The following is a 16,592-nucleotide window of genomic DNA, read 5'->3' as shown; positions in this document are numbered from 1 at the left end:
ATTACGGACAATTTATTACCCCCCCTCCAAAAAAATTCCCACTAACTATAGCTAATCAAGTAAAACAAAATCACTTCATGATATATTTATGCCAATCCCCTCAAAATACTCTCTTCCCTCCAGTCCTCTTCACTAAAATATCCCTCTGTCCCTATAATACTACAAGCCTCATTAACTAAAGTTTTCAAGAAACTAAGATCACTTCAAGGTTTGTACCTTCTAATGTCCCAATATGAATACAACCCTTAGGGGGGGCCAAACCAAGATGTCAGTGTGAAGCCAGGAATTCCCTGAAACTCCTTCCTCCCAAATCTCCAAAAGTTGTCAAATTATGACTCTAGGCAAAATTTAGAGGGGCAGGCAGAGCCCATAGAAAGTATGAGTGTTACAATTTACCAGTCCAAGATAACTTAGAAGTTCCATAGGAAAGATGCATTTCATTGGGATCAGTGGGTTGTAAAAAAAGCCAGGGCCTCAGCGCAGCACAACCCAGGGATCACCTCACAGCTTGAAGGGGCAGTGAGAGAACTCTGCTGCACCAAAGTGAGTGCAGAGTGAGGGGCACCAGCTTCAGAACAGCCCTGTGGTGAGAACCTGCAGTGGGAATTGGGGAAACCAGCCTGTACTTCCAGAATACAGCACACAGAAAGTAAGGGAGTATGGGGAGACTGCAGAAATCTCTCTGCTCTCACTGAAGCAGGACTCTGCTGTTTGCTCACACTCAGATCCAGGTTGCAGTTTGGGCTTCCATATTAAGATAGGCAAGCAGGGACCCTCCTCACAGCTGCAGGGCAGAGCGGAAACATGTGGTCATCTACATATCAAAGCACAAGCAAGAGTCCATAAGACCTTAGAGGAACAAACGTCCCAGTGGGGTGTCCCCAAAAAAACACCCTAAAGCCTTAGAAGTGTGGTAAATTAGTCTTAGGATGAAGAAATGAGCAAACAAACGAAAAAAGAAGAATATGACCACAGAAAATTACTTTGGTCCCATGGAAGATTCAGAAGAGGACAAAATTGATGCTTTTATACCCAAAACCTCCAGGAGAAATAGAAAATGGGCTGAGTCTATGAATGAGCTCAAAAAATGACTTTGAAAAGCAATTAACAGTGGTGTAGGAAAAATTAGGAGGAGAAATTAGAGCGATGTAGATAAATCATGAAAACCAAATCAGAAGCTTAGTGAAACAAATACAAAAAGTACTGAAGACACTTAACAATTACCTAGCTGTGTGGCCTTGGGCAAGCCACTTAACCCCATTTGCCTTGCAAAAACCTAAAAAAAAAGAGTCAAGAAAAAACTTTTTCCAATTGAGTGGAATGGGGAAAGGTAAGGAGGAATAAGTGAGCCTTCATTCTCATAAAAAATGACTCAGAGAGGAAATAACATGCATACTTAATAGGTTATAGAAATCTATCTTACCCTAGAAAAATGAGAAGAAGGCGATGGGATAAGGGGGAAGGCAGGGAGGGAAGGGAGGAAGAGATGATAGAAGTGAGGGAAGATTTTGGGAAAGAATACACAAATAAAAACCACTTTTAGACAGGGACAGGATTAAAGGAGAGAGAGAGAGAGAGAGAGAGAGAGAGAGAGAGAGAGAGAGAGAGAGAGAGAGAGAGAGAGAGAGAGTGGTGGAATAGAGTGGAGAGAAATAAAGCTAGTAATAGCAACTTTGGGAAAAATATTGAAGCAACTTCTCTGGTGGACATATGATTAAAAAAAAAAAGGCAACTCACCCCAGAGACAGAGCCATTGGAATCTGAACACACACTGAAGTGTATTTTTTTCTCTCACTATACTTGATGCTTCTCCTCTTCTTGGGGGGGGGGGGGGTGTGTTTACTCTTTTAACAAGAATATTGTAATAATATAAAATAAATAAATCAAAATGAAATAAAATAAAATAAAATAATAAAAACAACCCTTATAAATCAATACCATTTCATGATTCATTTATACCAATACCTTTATACCACAATCCTTCCAAATATATTCAACCAAGTGTTGGCTAAAGGCTAATCACTTTCATGGTCATCTTATATTCATAACCTAACTTTATTTTTCTTGTACCTATTCTAAGAGAAATATAATTCTCTAGAATTACAAGTATTACTTTCTCTTGTGGGTATGATTCCAGTCTAATATTATTGATTTATTTTTTTCTTCTATCCAATTATGTTTTTACACAACTCTTGAGTCAATACTAAATTTTATGTTCAATTTTGTCTTTTTATCAGGAAAAAATTTTAAGTCCTTTTGTTTTATTGAAAATTCATCTTTCCCTTGAGAGAATATGCTGAATTTTGTACCATAATTGATTATGGATTATAATACAATGTTCTTTACCCTCTAGAATATCCAATCTTGTAATTTTGAGGCTGATAAGTACTGTGTAATTCTGATTATGTTTCTTTGGCATTTAAATTATCTGTTTTGGCTGCTTGTTTTACTTTTCCTGTTGGTCAATTTTATTTTTTGATGAGTTGCATTATTTTTCTAGTTGGTCATTTTTACTTTTGAAGGACTTGATTTCTTCAGTCAATTTTTCATAAGTCTCCTGCTTGACTCTCATTTCATTTTTCTACTTTTCTTCTTTCTTCTTTGATTTTTAAAATTTCAATTGTTTTTCTTATTGTAATAGTTGATCTCTAGCCTGGTGCACAGTCAGTCCATTGCTCGATTTTTTGTGCTGGGGCCAGGATCTGGTCCATGGCTTATTGCTTGCCAAAGTGTTGTCTTTATAGCCAAGGTAATGCCTATGAAGAGGTTTGTTACCTCTTTTAAACCAAGGATTTTTCTATGCAGCTGTTTCTTCCCAATCCAGTCCTGACTGTTGCCCCAGCTTCCGTATAGCCCTAACTTGGCTTGCTGAGGTGGGACCTGATCTTTGTTGTAGCTATAAGTTGTGGCTATACTTCCCATTAACCCAGAAGTGACAGATCTTAACTGAAGCTTTTCCATGATATCTTGACTTGAGGATTTGTTTTACTGCTCTTGGTGAGATCTATAGCTTTAAAGTCTGTATAGGGTCTCCCTTTAATGTTTTGGGAAAAACCCAAGAGCTTTCTAGCTTCATGCTCCCATCTTGGCTATGCCCTTGAATTCTGCACTGATTTTTTTTCAAAAAAAATCATAGTATTATCATTTCCTGTATGTTTAGGAATCTATCATACAAATGATGGAAAATTTCAAGTCTGTGAAGTCTTGAAAAGAAATTAGGAATTAAGAATCCTGTAGAGGCAAGTCACATTATCCAAGGCAAAGGACTACTATTCTTCTCAACATAGATAATTGTATCTTCACTTTTTATATGGCCATTTCCTTAGTTCTTTAAAAATAATGTACTTTATCTCAGCTTTAACCCAACCATCATCATTGTCCTCCTGCCCCCTGCATGCTCCTGATTCAAAAAACTCTTTAAGTATTGAGAGTAGATAATGATTGTGTCTAAGAGATAAATGCATTGAATTAAAATACACATTTATTGTAGCAAAACTTATTTTTTTCATAGCAAGGGTTCACCATCTAAGAAAATGTTGGAAATTCTCAGTACCTTTGCATATTCATGATTCACATCAGATTGAATGAAATAATGAAGAAGGTTTAAGACCTGAATGGACACTTAAAATTAAAGTAAATTTTCAACTGAAAAAAATTCTTCAGTTCTCATTTTAGCTAATCTGCCTTCAGTTCCTCTGAACTTTTAAAGTGCAATGATTTCATGATAATCAAAACAAAGAATCATGTCCTTCAAGTCTTCTGGGAGAATCATTGATTATTTGGCATATTCTCATCAAAGAATTGTACCATCAAAGAGTACTTTAGAGTGCACTTATTCCAAATTTCTCATTTCTAAGATAAGAGACAGAGATATAACAAGAAGCTACAAATAATATCATATGATATCAGTAGTAACATAATTAAAATTATATTCCCCATCCATCTTCTTTACAACATACCATTTTTATAATCTTGAGGAATTATTTAGATCACAACACAAAAAAACAAACTTTGGTGAAATTGGGGAGTGTGATTTTTTCATTTAATGATAGCTCATTTGAAAAAATACTTGTCTTAGTAATGCCTGAACATAACTGCTTACACAAACCATGCAAGTGAAATAACTAATTTTCCAAGAAATTGAAGAAAATATTTTTTAATTGATGCTATGTACAGAGCACTGTCACTTTGTGATTCCCCTATTAATGGGGTCTTTTCTTAAATTAAAATACAGGTAAGGAAAACAAACTACAATATTTGCTATGCCTGATAGTGCTCCCTCATTACATTTCTGAAAGCTGACAACTTTTAAGAAGGGAATTAAATCATTTCTCTCAAGCCAATTTGAATTTTAAAATAATTTATTATTGTTTCCCTCTAAATTTTCGTTATAGTACTCTATTCTGCTCAATCTGCTTTCCATCTTTTTTTATGGAATTTTCTTCAAGAAAAATGTTATTCATCATAATAAAAGTTGCTATAACTTAAAAAGCAATAGAACAAAGGAAAGTGACCCCGTGTTTTACATCTATATGTTGAAAGATTTCGCATCTGGAATAAATCTGGAATAAAATTTCTGGCACTAAGATACTGGGCAGAGGATTTTGAGCATTTGCAATATATGATGTGAACCCAGATCCACCATGATCCTGTCCAATCATCTTAGTACCATTCTTCATACATGCACCTGATTCTCATTATAATATTGCATCATATTTTTTCATGAGATTTTTAAAAATTTTGTATTTTAAGCATGACTGCCCTTTTCAGCCCTATGCTCCTTCTTGTCAAGTAACTCAAATGTTTTCTAACTAAGGCAGTTTTTTGATTATTTTGGTCTCCTTTTTCATTCTTGAACCTACTGATATTGATTTATATATTGTTTTAATATTTCCAAATCACTTTCTATATGTTATGTAATTTGATCTCTAAAATAGCCATGTGAGATAGGTAGTATTGTTATCCACATTTCACAAATGGTGGTAGTGAGGCTTAGATAAGTTAAGACTGTCACTTCCCCCCAAAATCACATGATATCTGATGTATTATTTGAATTTAGGACTTTCTGATGTCAAGTTCTATCCACTCTATCCATTTTGAAATTCTTTGGAAAATTGGACTTCCGGCCAAGATGGCAGAGAGAAGACAGGCACTGTGTTAAGGTCTCCTGATCTTCTTTTATTTCTAATATGAAACAAACCTCTAAACAGAAATCCAATCAACAAAACCCAGAGAGAGAAGCTAGGAGAAGAACATCTACCTCAAGGCTTGCCTTTCAGGAGCTGGGCATAGAAAGCAGAGTCTGACAGAAGCACAGGACAGGATGAGAGCCTGAGAGCAGGACTAACCTGATCAGCAGCAGGGTGAGAGGCTGAGGCATGAGCAAACTGGGGAGCACAGGCAATGGCTGTGAGATAATCGGTCTAGGGCTTACCAGTAGGGCTGGAGGACGAGTTCCAGTGTGAGAGAGTTGCAGACATCTATGTCTGGGCTCTTCTGGTTTGGAAGAATTCAGAGTCCATACCTTTATTTCAGCTGAAGCCTCTTGAAAGAGCAAACACAATTACAGCCCAACTCTGCCCCAGGCTCAGAAGTGAGCAGCAGAGCTCTCTTAACTGTAGAGAAAGTAATTAACTTGCTCCAGGGCCTAGCCCACATTGTTCAAGGATAGAAGTATCCAGCAGCACTGCCCCCCCCCCCCCCCCGCCAGGGAAAGGGCTTCAAATCAAGTTCACAGACACTCCAGAGAAAGTAACCAGCACCCCCTACTGGCCAGCCCACTTGTAGCTACTAAACCCAGTGTATAAAGCCTCTAGGGATTTCAGCAACAAACCTCTGTGAATCAGTTGCTCTGCTAATATAAGATCTTAGGAAAAAGAAGAAAGAAAAGAAGGGTCCATAGGAAAAAATCCTAGAAGGAAAAGACCCTAACTCAGAGAAATGCAGAACTTCTGAGGAGAATATGATTTTGTCTCCAGAATAGAAAGATTTCCTTTATGAAATCAGGAAGGAGTTTAAAAATCAATTGGAAAATTTCAGACGGAAAATTTACACCTTGCAACAAGAAAACAAATCATTGAAAAAATACAATTGAACAAATGCATAAAGAAAATAACCCTCTCAAAACCTCAAATGGTCAAATGGAAAACTCTTTCAAAAACAGAATTGATCAATTGGAAAAGGAGTTGCAAAAGATAAATGAAGAAAATTGTTCTCTAAAAAAGGAAAGGAGTCTGTGGAAACTAATGACTTTTTGAGAAAACAAGAGTCTGTTAAGCAAAACCAAAAAATTGAAAAAATAGAAAAAAATGTAAAATGCCTCATCAACAAAACCACTGACCTCGAGAACAGATCAAGGAGGGAAAACCTAGAATTATTGATCTTCCTGAAAACATTGAAGAGAGGGGGTGGCTAGGTGGCACAGTGGATAAAGCACCAGCCCTGGAGCCAGGAGTACCTGGGTTCAAATCCAGTCTCAGACACTTAATTATTACCTAGCTGTTTGGCCTTGGGCAAGCCACTTAACCCCATCTGCCTTGCAAAAAAAAAAAAAAAAAACCTAAAAAAATTTGAAGAGAGAAAAAACCTAGACAATATTACAGGATTTAGTGATGGAAAACTGCCCTAATATCATACAAACAGAGGGCAAAATAATTGCTGATGGATCCCCTCCAAATTAGTTGCACAGATACCCTCCAGAAAGGGATCCCAAAATGAAAAAGCCAAGGAATATTGTGACCAAATTCAAGAACTATCAGATAAAAGAGAAAATCCTGCAAGCAGCCAGAAAGAAACAATTTAGATACCAAGGAATCACAGTAAGGATGATACAGGACTTGGCAGCATCAACATTAAGGGATCAGAGGGCCTGGAATGAGATATTCTGAAAAGTAAGGGAGTTTGGAATACAGCCAAGAATTCATTATCCAGCAAAACTGAGCCTTCTCTTCCAGGGCAAAAGATGGATATTTAATGAAATAGGAGACTTCTAACTTTTCCTGATGAAAAGACCAGAGCTTAAAAGAAAATTTGGACTTCAAACAGGATACTCAAGAGACACATGATAAGGTAAAAAAAGGGGTGTAAAAAAAAACTGCTATACAATAACATGAAACTGGCTATATCACTATCTGGGAGAAAGACTTGAATAACTTTCAAGAACTGTAACTCTATTCAGTAGAGAGAATATATTTAGTCAGAAGCAATGGTTTCTCATGACTTATTTAAGAAAATGCTAGCCAATTATATGAAACTGGCTATATCTCTACCTGAGTGAAAGACTCTAATAGCTCTCAATAATTGTAATTCTATTAGAGGGAATATACTTAACCAGTAGTGATGGACACTCATGACTTTGTTGTGACTCAGATGGAATGATTTAAAAACAATACCTTCTTAAAAAGGAGGACAGTAAAGAGATTGGAAGATGGAGGAGACTGAATGGGGTAAATCTTCCTACATTAAGAGGTACAAAGGACTTATTGCAGTAGAGGGGAAGAAGGGAAGAGAAAAGAACTGCCTGATTCTTACTCTCATCAGATTTCACTTAAAGTTAACATGGACACACTCAGTTAAGATAAAAAACTTATCTTACATTTCAAGTATTAAAAAGGGGAACAAGGAGGAAGGAAGAAAAGGGAAGCAATAGAAGGAAGTGAAGGAAGAAGGTGCAAAGTGAATGGGGGAAAAAGGGGAGGGGAGTTGGCTATAGGAGGACAAACACACTGAAGGTGGTCATATTCAGAAACAAAATACTGGGGAATATGGATAAAGGGAAAAAATGGGAAAAATGCAAACAGAGGGAAGCTTACATGAAGGACAATAGTAATTATAAATTTGAATGTGAAATTTGAATGTCCCTTAAAATGTAATTTAATAGCAAAGTGGATTAAAAACCAGAATCCCACAATATGCTGCTTAAAAGAAACTCATTTGAAGCAAAGAGATACATATAGATTAAAGGTAAAAGGTTGGAGCAAAATATATTTTTCTATTCTATTAGAAACCAGGAAGGATGGGAATTCAGGGAAACCTGGAAGGATTTGCATGAACTGATGCTGAGTGAAATGAGCAGAACCAGAACAACATTATACACCCTAACAGCAACATGGGGGTGTTGGTCAAACTTAATGGACATTCTCATTCCATCAGTGCAACAATCAGGCAAAATTTTGAGGTATCTCTGATGGAGAATACCATCTTATCCAGAGAAAGAATCGAGGAGTTTGTACAAAGACCAAATATCTTTACCTTTAATTTTCTTTTAAAAAAGTTAACTTATTATGTAATTTTGCTGTCTTTTATACTTTATGTTTCTTCCTTGAAGATATGATTTCTCTCTCATCACATCCAAATTAGATCAATGTATACCATGTAAACTATGGAAAGACTAAAAGACTGCCTTCTGTACGGGATGTGGGGAGGGAAGCAAGATTAAGGGAAAAACTGTAAAATTCAAAATAAATAAATCTTAAAAAAAGAAAATTACTATTTATAATTTTTCTGAAACATTAAAGGCCCCCAAAGTGACATAGTGAGGTTGGTCTCAGGTCAATTGCTGACCAGTCAAAAGAATCAACAATCAACATTTATATTCCATATATATATATATATATATATATATATATATATATATATATATATATCAACTTTTTGTGATGGGAAAGAATAGAAAATTGAAGAGATGCTCCTCTTGGAATGACTGAACAGGTTGTGGTTATATGAATGTAATGGTATTTTATTGTCCTACAAGAAATGATGAGCAGACAGATTTTCAGTAAAACCTGTAAAGACTTACATGAACTGATGCTGAGTGAAATGAGAAGAACCGGGAGAACTTTGCTCACAGTAAATTCATGTTGTATATTGATCAGTTATGACAGACTTAGATCTTCTCATCTGATTAGTTTTCCTCGTTCTTTTTCAAAGAAGACCAAAATGATATCACTAGGATAGAGACAAATTACAGTCTGTCCAACTTTGACTTATCAGACTAATATGAGCTCAGAAATATTTTTTTAGATCAGGCATGAAAAATTCATGTGAATATCTGGGAAGACTCCTCTAAACATATAAATCTCTCATGTCCTTTGATTTTGTTTTCAATTCTGCCCTGCTCACAGAGCACAGCATCCTCTCTGATGAGGGCATGCCATGATAGTCAGTTCTGTGCCAGTGTCTCTCATGATTCACCATCAATCCAAAATTCTTAAGAGAAACTGTCAGGGTGTCCCTGTGTCTCTTCTTCTGACTCTTTTTAAGGTGTCCCTGTATAAGTTGCTCATAAAATTTTCTATTTGGTAAGCATACCTTTCACATTCTAACAAAGTGACCACTCACTCCAGCACTCTCTGCAATAATATTTGAATGGTTGGCAATTTAGTTCAAGAAAGGATCTCAGTGTCTGTTATCTTCTCTTGCCAGATTATCTTCAGAATCTTCTTAAAATCATTTAAATGGAAGCAATACAGTTTCCTGGCATTGTGCTGATACACTGTCCAGGTTTAATAGAATTCTTCAATGAAGTCAGAGCAACAACTCTGTAGACCTGTTTGTAATCAATCTAAAATCTCTTCTTTCCAACACTTTCATTCTTCTCAACAATACAGTGATCAAAGACAATTCTAAATGACTTGTGTTGGAAAATGCTATTTATATCCAGAGAAAGAACTATGTAGTTTGAATGCAAAGCAAAGCATACTATTCTCATATTTTTAACATTTTTTTCTTTTTCATGGTTTTCCCTTTTGTTCTGATTATTCTTTCATTGCAAGAATGGTATGAAAATCTGAATAACTTGATTGTACATGTAAAACCACATCAAATTTCTTGTCATCTTAGGAACAGAAAAGGGAAGGGTGGAAGGAGAACACTTAAAAATGAATGTTAAAAACTATCCTCAAATAATTGGGAAAATAATTTCTTTAAAATGCAAAAATAATTGCATTTCTTTGGGCAGAACATCCATAGAGAAGGGTGTGATAGCCTAAGTGGATGGAAGGCAGGGATAGGAAAGGGGGAGGGAGAGAAAGAGAGAGAGAGAGAGAGACAGACAGACAGACAGACAGAAAGTAAGAAATGTGTATTGACAAACTGATCAACAAATAGGTAATTCTTAGTACTAATTGGATGTTTGTATTTCAGTCTCAGTGAGGACTGTGACATAAAGGAGATGATGCCATGACTTGTAAGTCATTTGGATTTAAATGAAGGAAAGCTATGAAAAGTCAATAGTTTCATTTTGTTCTCTTTTAAGTAAAGAGTGCCTAAATATGGATCAAGATGGCTGAAGACAGCCTTTGATGCAATGGGAAATTAGCCTTAATTTAAGGTAAGTTCTTTAAAAAGGTCTCAGTTTACTTGAAAAAAATGAGTAATTTTTAGTAAAATATGGGATATAAAATAAATCCACATAAATTAAGTATTTGTGTGTGTATGTGTATATGTATGTGTATATGTATATGTATATGTATATGTATATGTATATGTATATGTATATGTATATGTATATGTATGTGTATGTGTATGTGTATATGTACATGTATAACAAAATGCTGCAGCAAGAAATAGAAAGAGAACTTTAAGGAAACTGCAGACAACAAAATACTTGGGAGTCTAAACTCAGAAATTATATAACAACTATAAACTAATTTTCACACAATAAAATCATATCTAAATATCTGGGGAAGCATCAATTGCTCACAGAGAAAAAGTCAATATAATAAAATGATAATTCTACCTAAATTAAATTACTTATTCAGTGCTATACCAATCAAACATCCAAAAATTACTTTATTGACTAGAAAAAATAGAAATTAAATTCATATAGAAGAAAAAAATCAAGAATATTGAGGGAATTAATGCAAAAACGCAAAGGAAGGTGACCTAGACATATCAGATCTATCAGTATCAGTACCAGTCATCAAAACTGATTGGCTCTGTCTAAGAAATAGTGTGATGGATCAGAGGAATAAATTGGGTGCAAAAGAAATAGCAGGAAATGACTATAGTAATCTTCTATTTGATAAACATAATGATTCTAGTTTCTGGCAAAAGATCTTACTGTTTGATAAATGCTGCTGAGAAAACTGGAAGATGGTATGGCACAAAAGAGGCATAGACTAACACCTCACATCCTATATTATGGTAAGGTCGAGATGTGTGCAGGATTCAGACATATAAAATGAGATCATAAGCCAATTATGTATAATTTATCTGTCATATCTATGGAAAGGGGAGGAGTTTGTGATCAAAGAAGAGATAAGAGCATTATAAAAGACAAAATGAGTAATTTTTATTACATTAAATTGAAAAGTTTCTCCACAAAACCAATGAAGTGAAAATCAAAAGGAAGACAGTAAGCTGGGAAACAATTTTTACAACTGTTTCTGAAAAAGGACTAATTTCTAAAATATATAGAGAACTGAGGCAAATTTGTAAGAATACACATTCTCAGATGAAGAAATTAAAACTATTTAAAGTCACATAAAAGTACTATACATCATTATTGATCAGAGAAATGCAAGTTAGCATAAATAAGAGGTACCACCTCATCCTTATCAGACTGGCCAGTTTTACTAAAAAGGAAAATGATCAATATTGGAGGAAATGGAGGAAAACTGGGACATTAATGCATTTTTGTGGATCTGTGAACTGATTCAATTTTCTGGAGACCAATTTGGTACTATGTCAAAAAAGGCAGTAAAACTATGCATATCCATTGATTCAGCAAATATGATCTACTAGGTCTGAATCTCAAACAGATCACAGAAAAGGGTAAAAAAAAACCCAGATGTACAAAAATATTTATATCAGCTCTTTTTTGTAATGACAAAGAATTGGAAACTGAAGGCATGCCTATTAATATCAGAATGTTTAACAAATTGGGGCATATGAATGTGATGGAAAAATGACTATTCTGTAAGAAACTGTGATGCTGAATAAAATAAGTAGAACCAGAAGAACATCATATACCCTAACAGCATTGGCAAAAAGTAGTCTAATGGTGATGATCTTTTTTTTATCCTTAACTTTAGAAAATAGTCACACTATATTTATTATAAGTATTGTTATGTCTATTTTATAGAAAATAAAGCTGAATCTCTGAAAGGTCACATGGCATAGAAGGATTATAAAGTCAGTAAAAAGACAGAATTCAAACCAAGGTTTTTTTGTCTTTAACTCTTCCACTCTATATATGATTATGTGGATGAACTACTCATTAAACAAAGAAAGACTTATTCTGAGTGAAACCAGCCAATTCATCAAAAGGCATTTATTATGATCCTGAATATTGTGGAAAGATGATGGGTGAGGTGGCACCAACAGTTTATTACTTCATATGCATGCAAGCATGTGATTTCTTCACCCTATAATCCCATGGAATCACAAAGGAATAATAGCTTCAATGTAATGTGGGATAAGTATGCCAATCAAGTGTGAAGAACTCTTGATGTTAGAGGGGGTGGAGCCAAGATGGTAACAGGAGAAGATCCTCTCTTAGGTGCTCTCTCTAATATTTCAAAACTTATAAAATAAGGACTCTAACTAATTTTTTGAGAGACAGAACCCACAGAGGGATCCAGTGAGACAGTTCTCCAGCCCAAAGTAACCTAGAAAATACCAGAAAGGCTCTGCTCCATGGGGTTAGAGAGGTGGCATGCCAGAGTTAAGGAACTTCAGCCTCCCAGAGGCAGCCCCAGGGTGCCTGGGAGCTGTGGCTCACAGCAGCAGGGGCAGTTTCCTGACCTACACCCTGGGGAGCACCAAGTACAACTTGTAAGATCAGCAGAGGGGTGCTCTGCCAGAGTGAAGGGGTAAAGCCCAGCCCTCAGGGCACTCAGTGAGAAGCCTGGCCATGGCAGCTCAGATCCAGCGGAGCTGGTAAGCAGGAGCCCTCAGGCAATGGAGACTTGAGTACTCAGCCTAGGTAGGGGAATGGAGAGAGAGAGAGACTTCTGAGGTCTGTCCTCTGTACCTGGAACAGGACTCTGGGTATCTGACCACATTCAGATGCTGATCACAGTCTAGGCCTCCTCCCCCAATAGAACAACAGCGCCAGTGCCACCTCAGACCTATGGCAGGGGGGTGTGCTTGAGGTCATTTACAGACCAGGAGGGAAGATAAAGCTTCACACACTGAGATCCTTGTGGAGGGATAGGTCCCAATAATACCCAAAAGCTCAGGAAGCACTCCCAAAACAGGTACAGGCTGGAGAAATGAGTGAAGAGAAAAAATAGGAACACCATTGAGAAATACATTGTCTATGATCCCAAGAAGGATGAAAATACTCAATCTGAAGGACAAGCCCCTGCAACTAATGACTCCAAGAAAAATGAAAATTGGGCCCAGGCTATGACAAAGCTCAAAAAAGATTTTGAAAATCAAGCGAGGGAAGTAGAAGAAAAATTGGGAAGAGAAGTGAGAGAGATGCAGGAAAAACCTGAAAAAGTCAGCACCTTAGTCAAGGAGATCAAAAAAAAATGCTGAAGAAAATAACATGTTTAAAACTAGCTTGGGACACTCTTTCTCCTTCTCTCAAGGCCAAAAAGAAAGATGGGGCTGAAAAGGTGGTGAAAAAACCTTGAAAGCATTGCAGTCGAAATCCAGTCTTGGCCCGAGGGATCAGCAGATACTCCAGGTCTGCAGTGTATTCCCACAGAGCCATGTACAAGCGGAAATATGCTGCATCAAAAACCCAGATTGAAAGGAAAAAGAAAGACAAGGTGCCTGCTACTATCTCAAAGCCAGTTGGTGGTGATAAAAATGGAGGAAACCAAGTGGTAAAGATTCACAAAATGCCCAGGTATTACCCTACTGAAGATGTGCTGAGAAAACTCCTAAGTCATGGCAAAGAACCCTTCAGCCAGCATGTGAGGAAACTTTGCTCTAGCATCACCCCAGATACAGTTCTGATTATTCTCACTGGTTGCCACAGGGGTGAGCACATGGTTTTCCTGAAGCAGCTGGCTAGTGGTTTGCTACTGGTGGCTGGACCTCTGACCATCAATCGGGTTCCTCTACAAGGACCCATCAGAAATTTGTCATTGCCACCTCTACTAGGGTTAACCTTTCTGGTGTAAAAATTCCAAATCATCTTACTGATGCTTACTTTAAGAAGAAGAAGAGGCTCCGTAAACCCAGACACCAAGAAGGAGGAGATTTTTGACACAGAGAAAGAGAAATATGAGATTACAGAGCAGCACAAGGCTGATAAGAAAGCAGTGGACTCTCAGCTCCTGCCCAAAATCAAGAAAATTCCTCAGCTCCGCAGTTACCTGTGTTCTGTATTCTCTCTCTCTCTCCAATGGAGTTTATCCTCACAAATTGGTGTCCTAAATGCCTTGCAGAGAACTCTTATTAAAATATTTGGAATAGTGAAAAAAAAATAAAAAAATAAAAAACTAGCTTGGGTCAAATAGATAAAACAGTTCAAAAAGTTATTGAGGAGAAGAATAATTTAAAAAGCGGAATGGGGGGGGGCGGCTAGGTTGTGCAGTGGATAGAGCACTGGCCCTGGAGTCAGGAGTACCTGAATTCTAATCTAGCCTCAGACACTTAATAATTATCTAGCTGTGTAGCCTTTGGCAAGCCACTTAACTCCATTTGCCTTGCAAAAAAAAAATCTAAAAAATAAAAAGAAGCAGAATTGGCCAGATGGATAAAAGAGATAAGAAAGCTCTCTGAGGAAAAGAAATCCTTCAGATGTAGAATGGAACTGAGGGAAGCTGCTGACTTTATGAGAAATCGAGACACAATACTTCAAAACCTAAAGAATAAAAAATTGGAAGAAAATGTGAAATATCTCATTGAAAAAACAATTGATCTGGAAAACAGATTCAGAAAAGACAATTTAAAAATTATGGAGATACCTGAAATCATGATCAGGAAAAGAGCCTTGACATCATTTTTAAAGAATTCCTACAGGAAAATTGCCTAGATATCCTAGAAGCAGAGAGCAAAATAGAAATTGAGAAAATCCACCAATCTCCCATGGAAAGAGATAAAAAAAAAACCCAGGAATATTATAGCCAAGTTCCAGAGCTCCCAAGTCAAAGAGAAAATATTACAAGCAGCCAGAAGGACACAATTCACATATCATGGAGCTGCAGTCAGTATCACACAGGACTTAGCAACAACTACATTAAAAACTCATAGGGCTTGAAATATAATATTCTGGAAGGCAAAAGAGCTTGGAATGCAACCGAGAATCAACTACCCAGCAAAACTGAACATCCTCTTACAGGGAAAAAGATGTACTTTCAATGCACCAGGGGAATTTCAAATGTCCCTGTTGAAATGGCCAGAGCTGAACAGAAAGTTTGATCTTAGAAGGGGAAAATATGAGGGACTTAATGATGATGAACTACATGTATTCCTGGATAGAAAAATGATACTGATAATACTCTTGAGAAACTTCTCATTTAATAGAGCAGGTAGAAGGAGCTTTTATAGATGAAGCACAGGAGAAAGCTGATTTTGAGGATATAATATATTGTAAAAATGGAGTCAATAACTAAAAGGGAAACATAATGGGAGTAAGAGAGAGTAGAGGTGGAATAGGCTAAGATATTTCATATAAGTTTTTTTTAATACAATGAGCTATTGCAATGATATGGAAGGAGGGAAGGCAAAGGGGGAATAAGGGAACCTTTTCTCTCATCAGAGGTGCCTATATATATTCAATGGGGTATAGACATCTAGAGTAAGAAGGAGAGAAGGGGGACGGGGGGATGTGAGTGATGGAGGAGAGGGTAGACCATGTGGGTGAGTTTTCAGATATAACGCCCTTTCTTTTTTTACTTCTTGCCAGGGACTAGGATTGAATAGCCTGTCTGGGACCACAGGATCGGGTGGTTGCTGGCCTAAGGGGTGGTATGCAGGCTCAGGGATTCTTGGCCCCAGGGGTGGTGATCTTTCTGCTGCACTGCTCAGCTACCCTACAGCACATTTAAGAAGAGGGACAGAGTGAAAGGAGAGAGAAAATATGGTATATGACAGTGGGGAGGTATGACAGTGGGGAGGTATGAATGGAGCGAGTTGCAATCAGCAATGACAACAATGGAAAAATATGAAAGTAACTTTTGTGATGGACTTATCATAAAGAATGTGATTCACCCACAACAGAGCTGGAGGTATTGGAACACACAAACAAAAAAAAGTGTAGAATTCTTGGTTCTTCACTTTCGTATTTACTTCTTATTTCTGGGCAGACTCACAAGGTCTCACTAGGAGGGTAATTTACTCAGTAGTTAATCTGAACCATATTGTTTTCCCCATAGAGCACTGTGATTAGAAAAAACTTACCAGTCTTTTAGGTATAAATTAGATGATGTTTCCTAGTTTTGCATTCATAACTCCTAATGTATCTAGCTAAGCCAGTTTTTCAATACCAAGACTGATAAGAACTTCTTCATGCACAGGTAAATCAAACTGTGTCCAAAGAAGGACTTGTGTAAACTATGGTCAAGCAAAAGACCAAAGGTCATGTCTATAATCATGATAAATTTTGAATCTATGAAAGCAGAAATGAAATATGTCAACAAATAACCTCATTCTATCAAAGGTGGGGAGGGGGAGTATATAAAAAGATA

General features: G+C 36.8%; 1 pseudogene; it reads left to right on the top strand.

Annotated features, from left to right (window-relative positions):
* LOC141519227 (large ribosomal subunit protein eL6 pseudogene) overlaps positions 1-14,337 on the top strand; it is a 37,656-nt pseudogene extending 23,319 nt beyond the window's left edge.
* The last annotated feature ends 2,255 nt before the right edge of the window (positions 14,338-16,592 follow it).

The sequence above is a fragment of the Macrotis lagotis genome, chromosome 3 (genome assembly GCF_037893015.1).
Source record: "Macrotis lagotis isolate mMagLag1 chromosome 3, bilby.v1.9.chrom.fasta, whole genome shotgun sequence".
Taxonomy (NCBI): Eukaryota; Metazoa; Chordata; class Mammalia; order Peramelemorphia; family Peramelidae; genus Macrotis; species Macrotis lagotis.
Note: the sequence above shows the minus strand (reverse complement) of the source record. Positions and strands in the feature narration are given on the sequence as shown.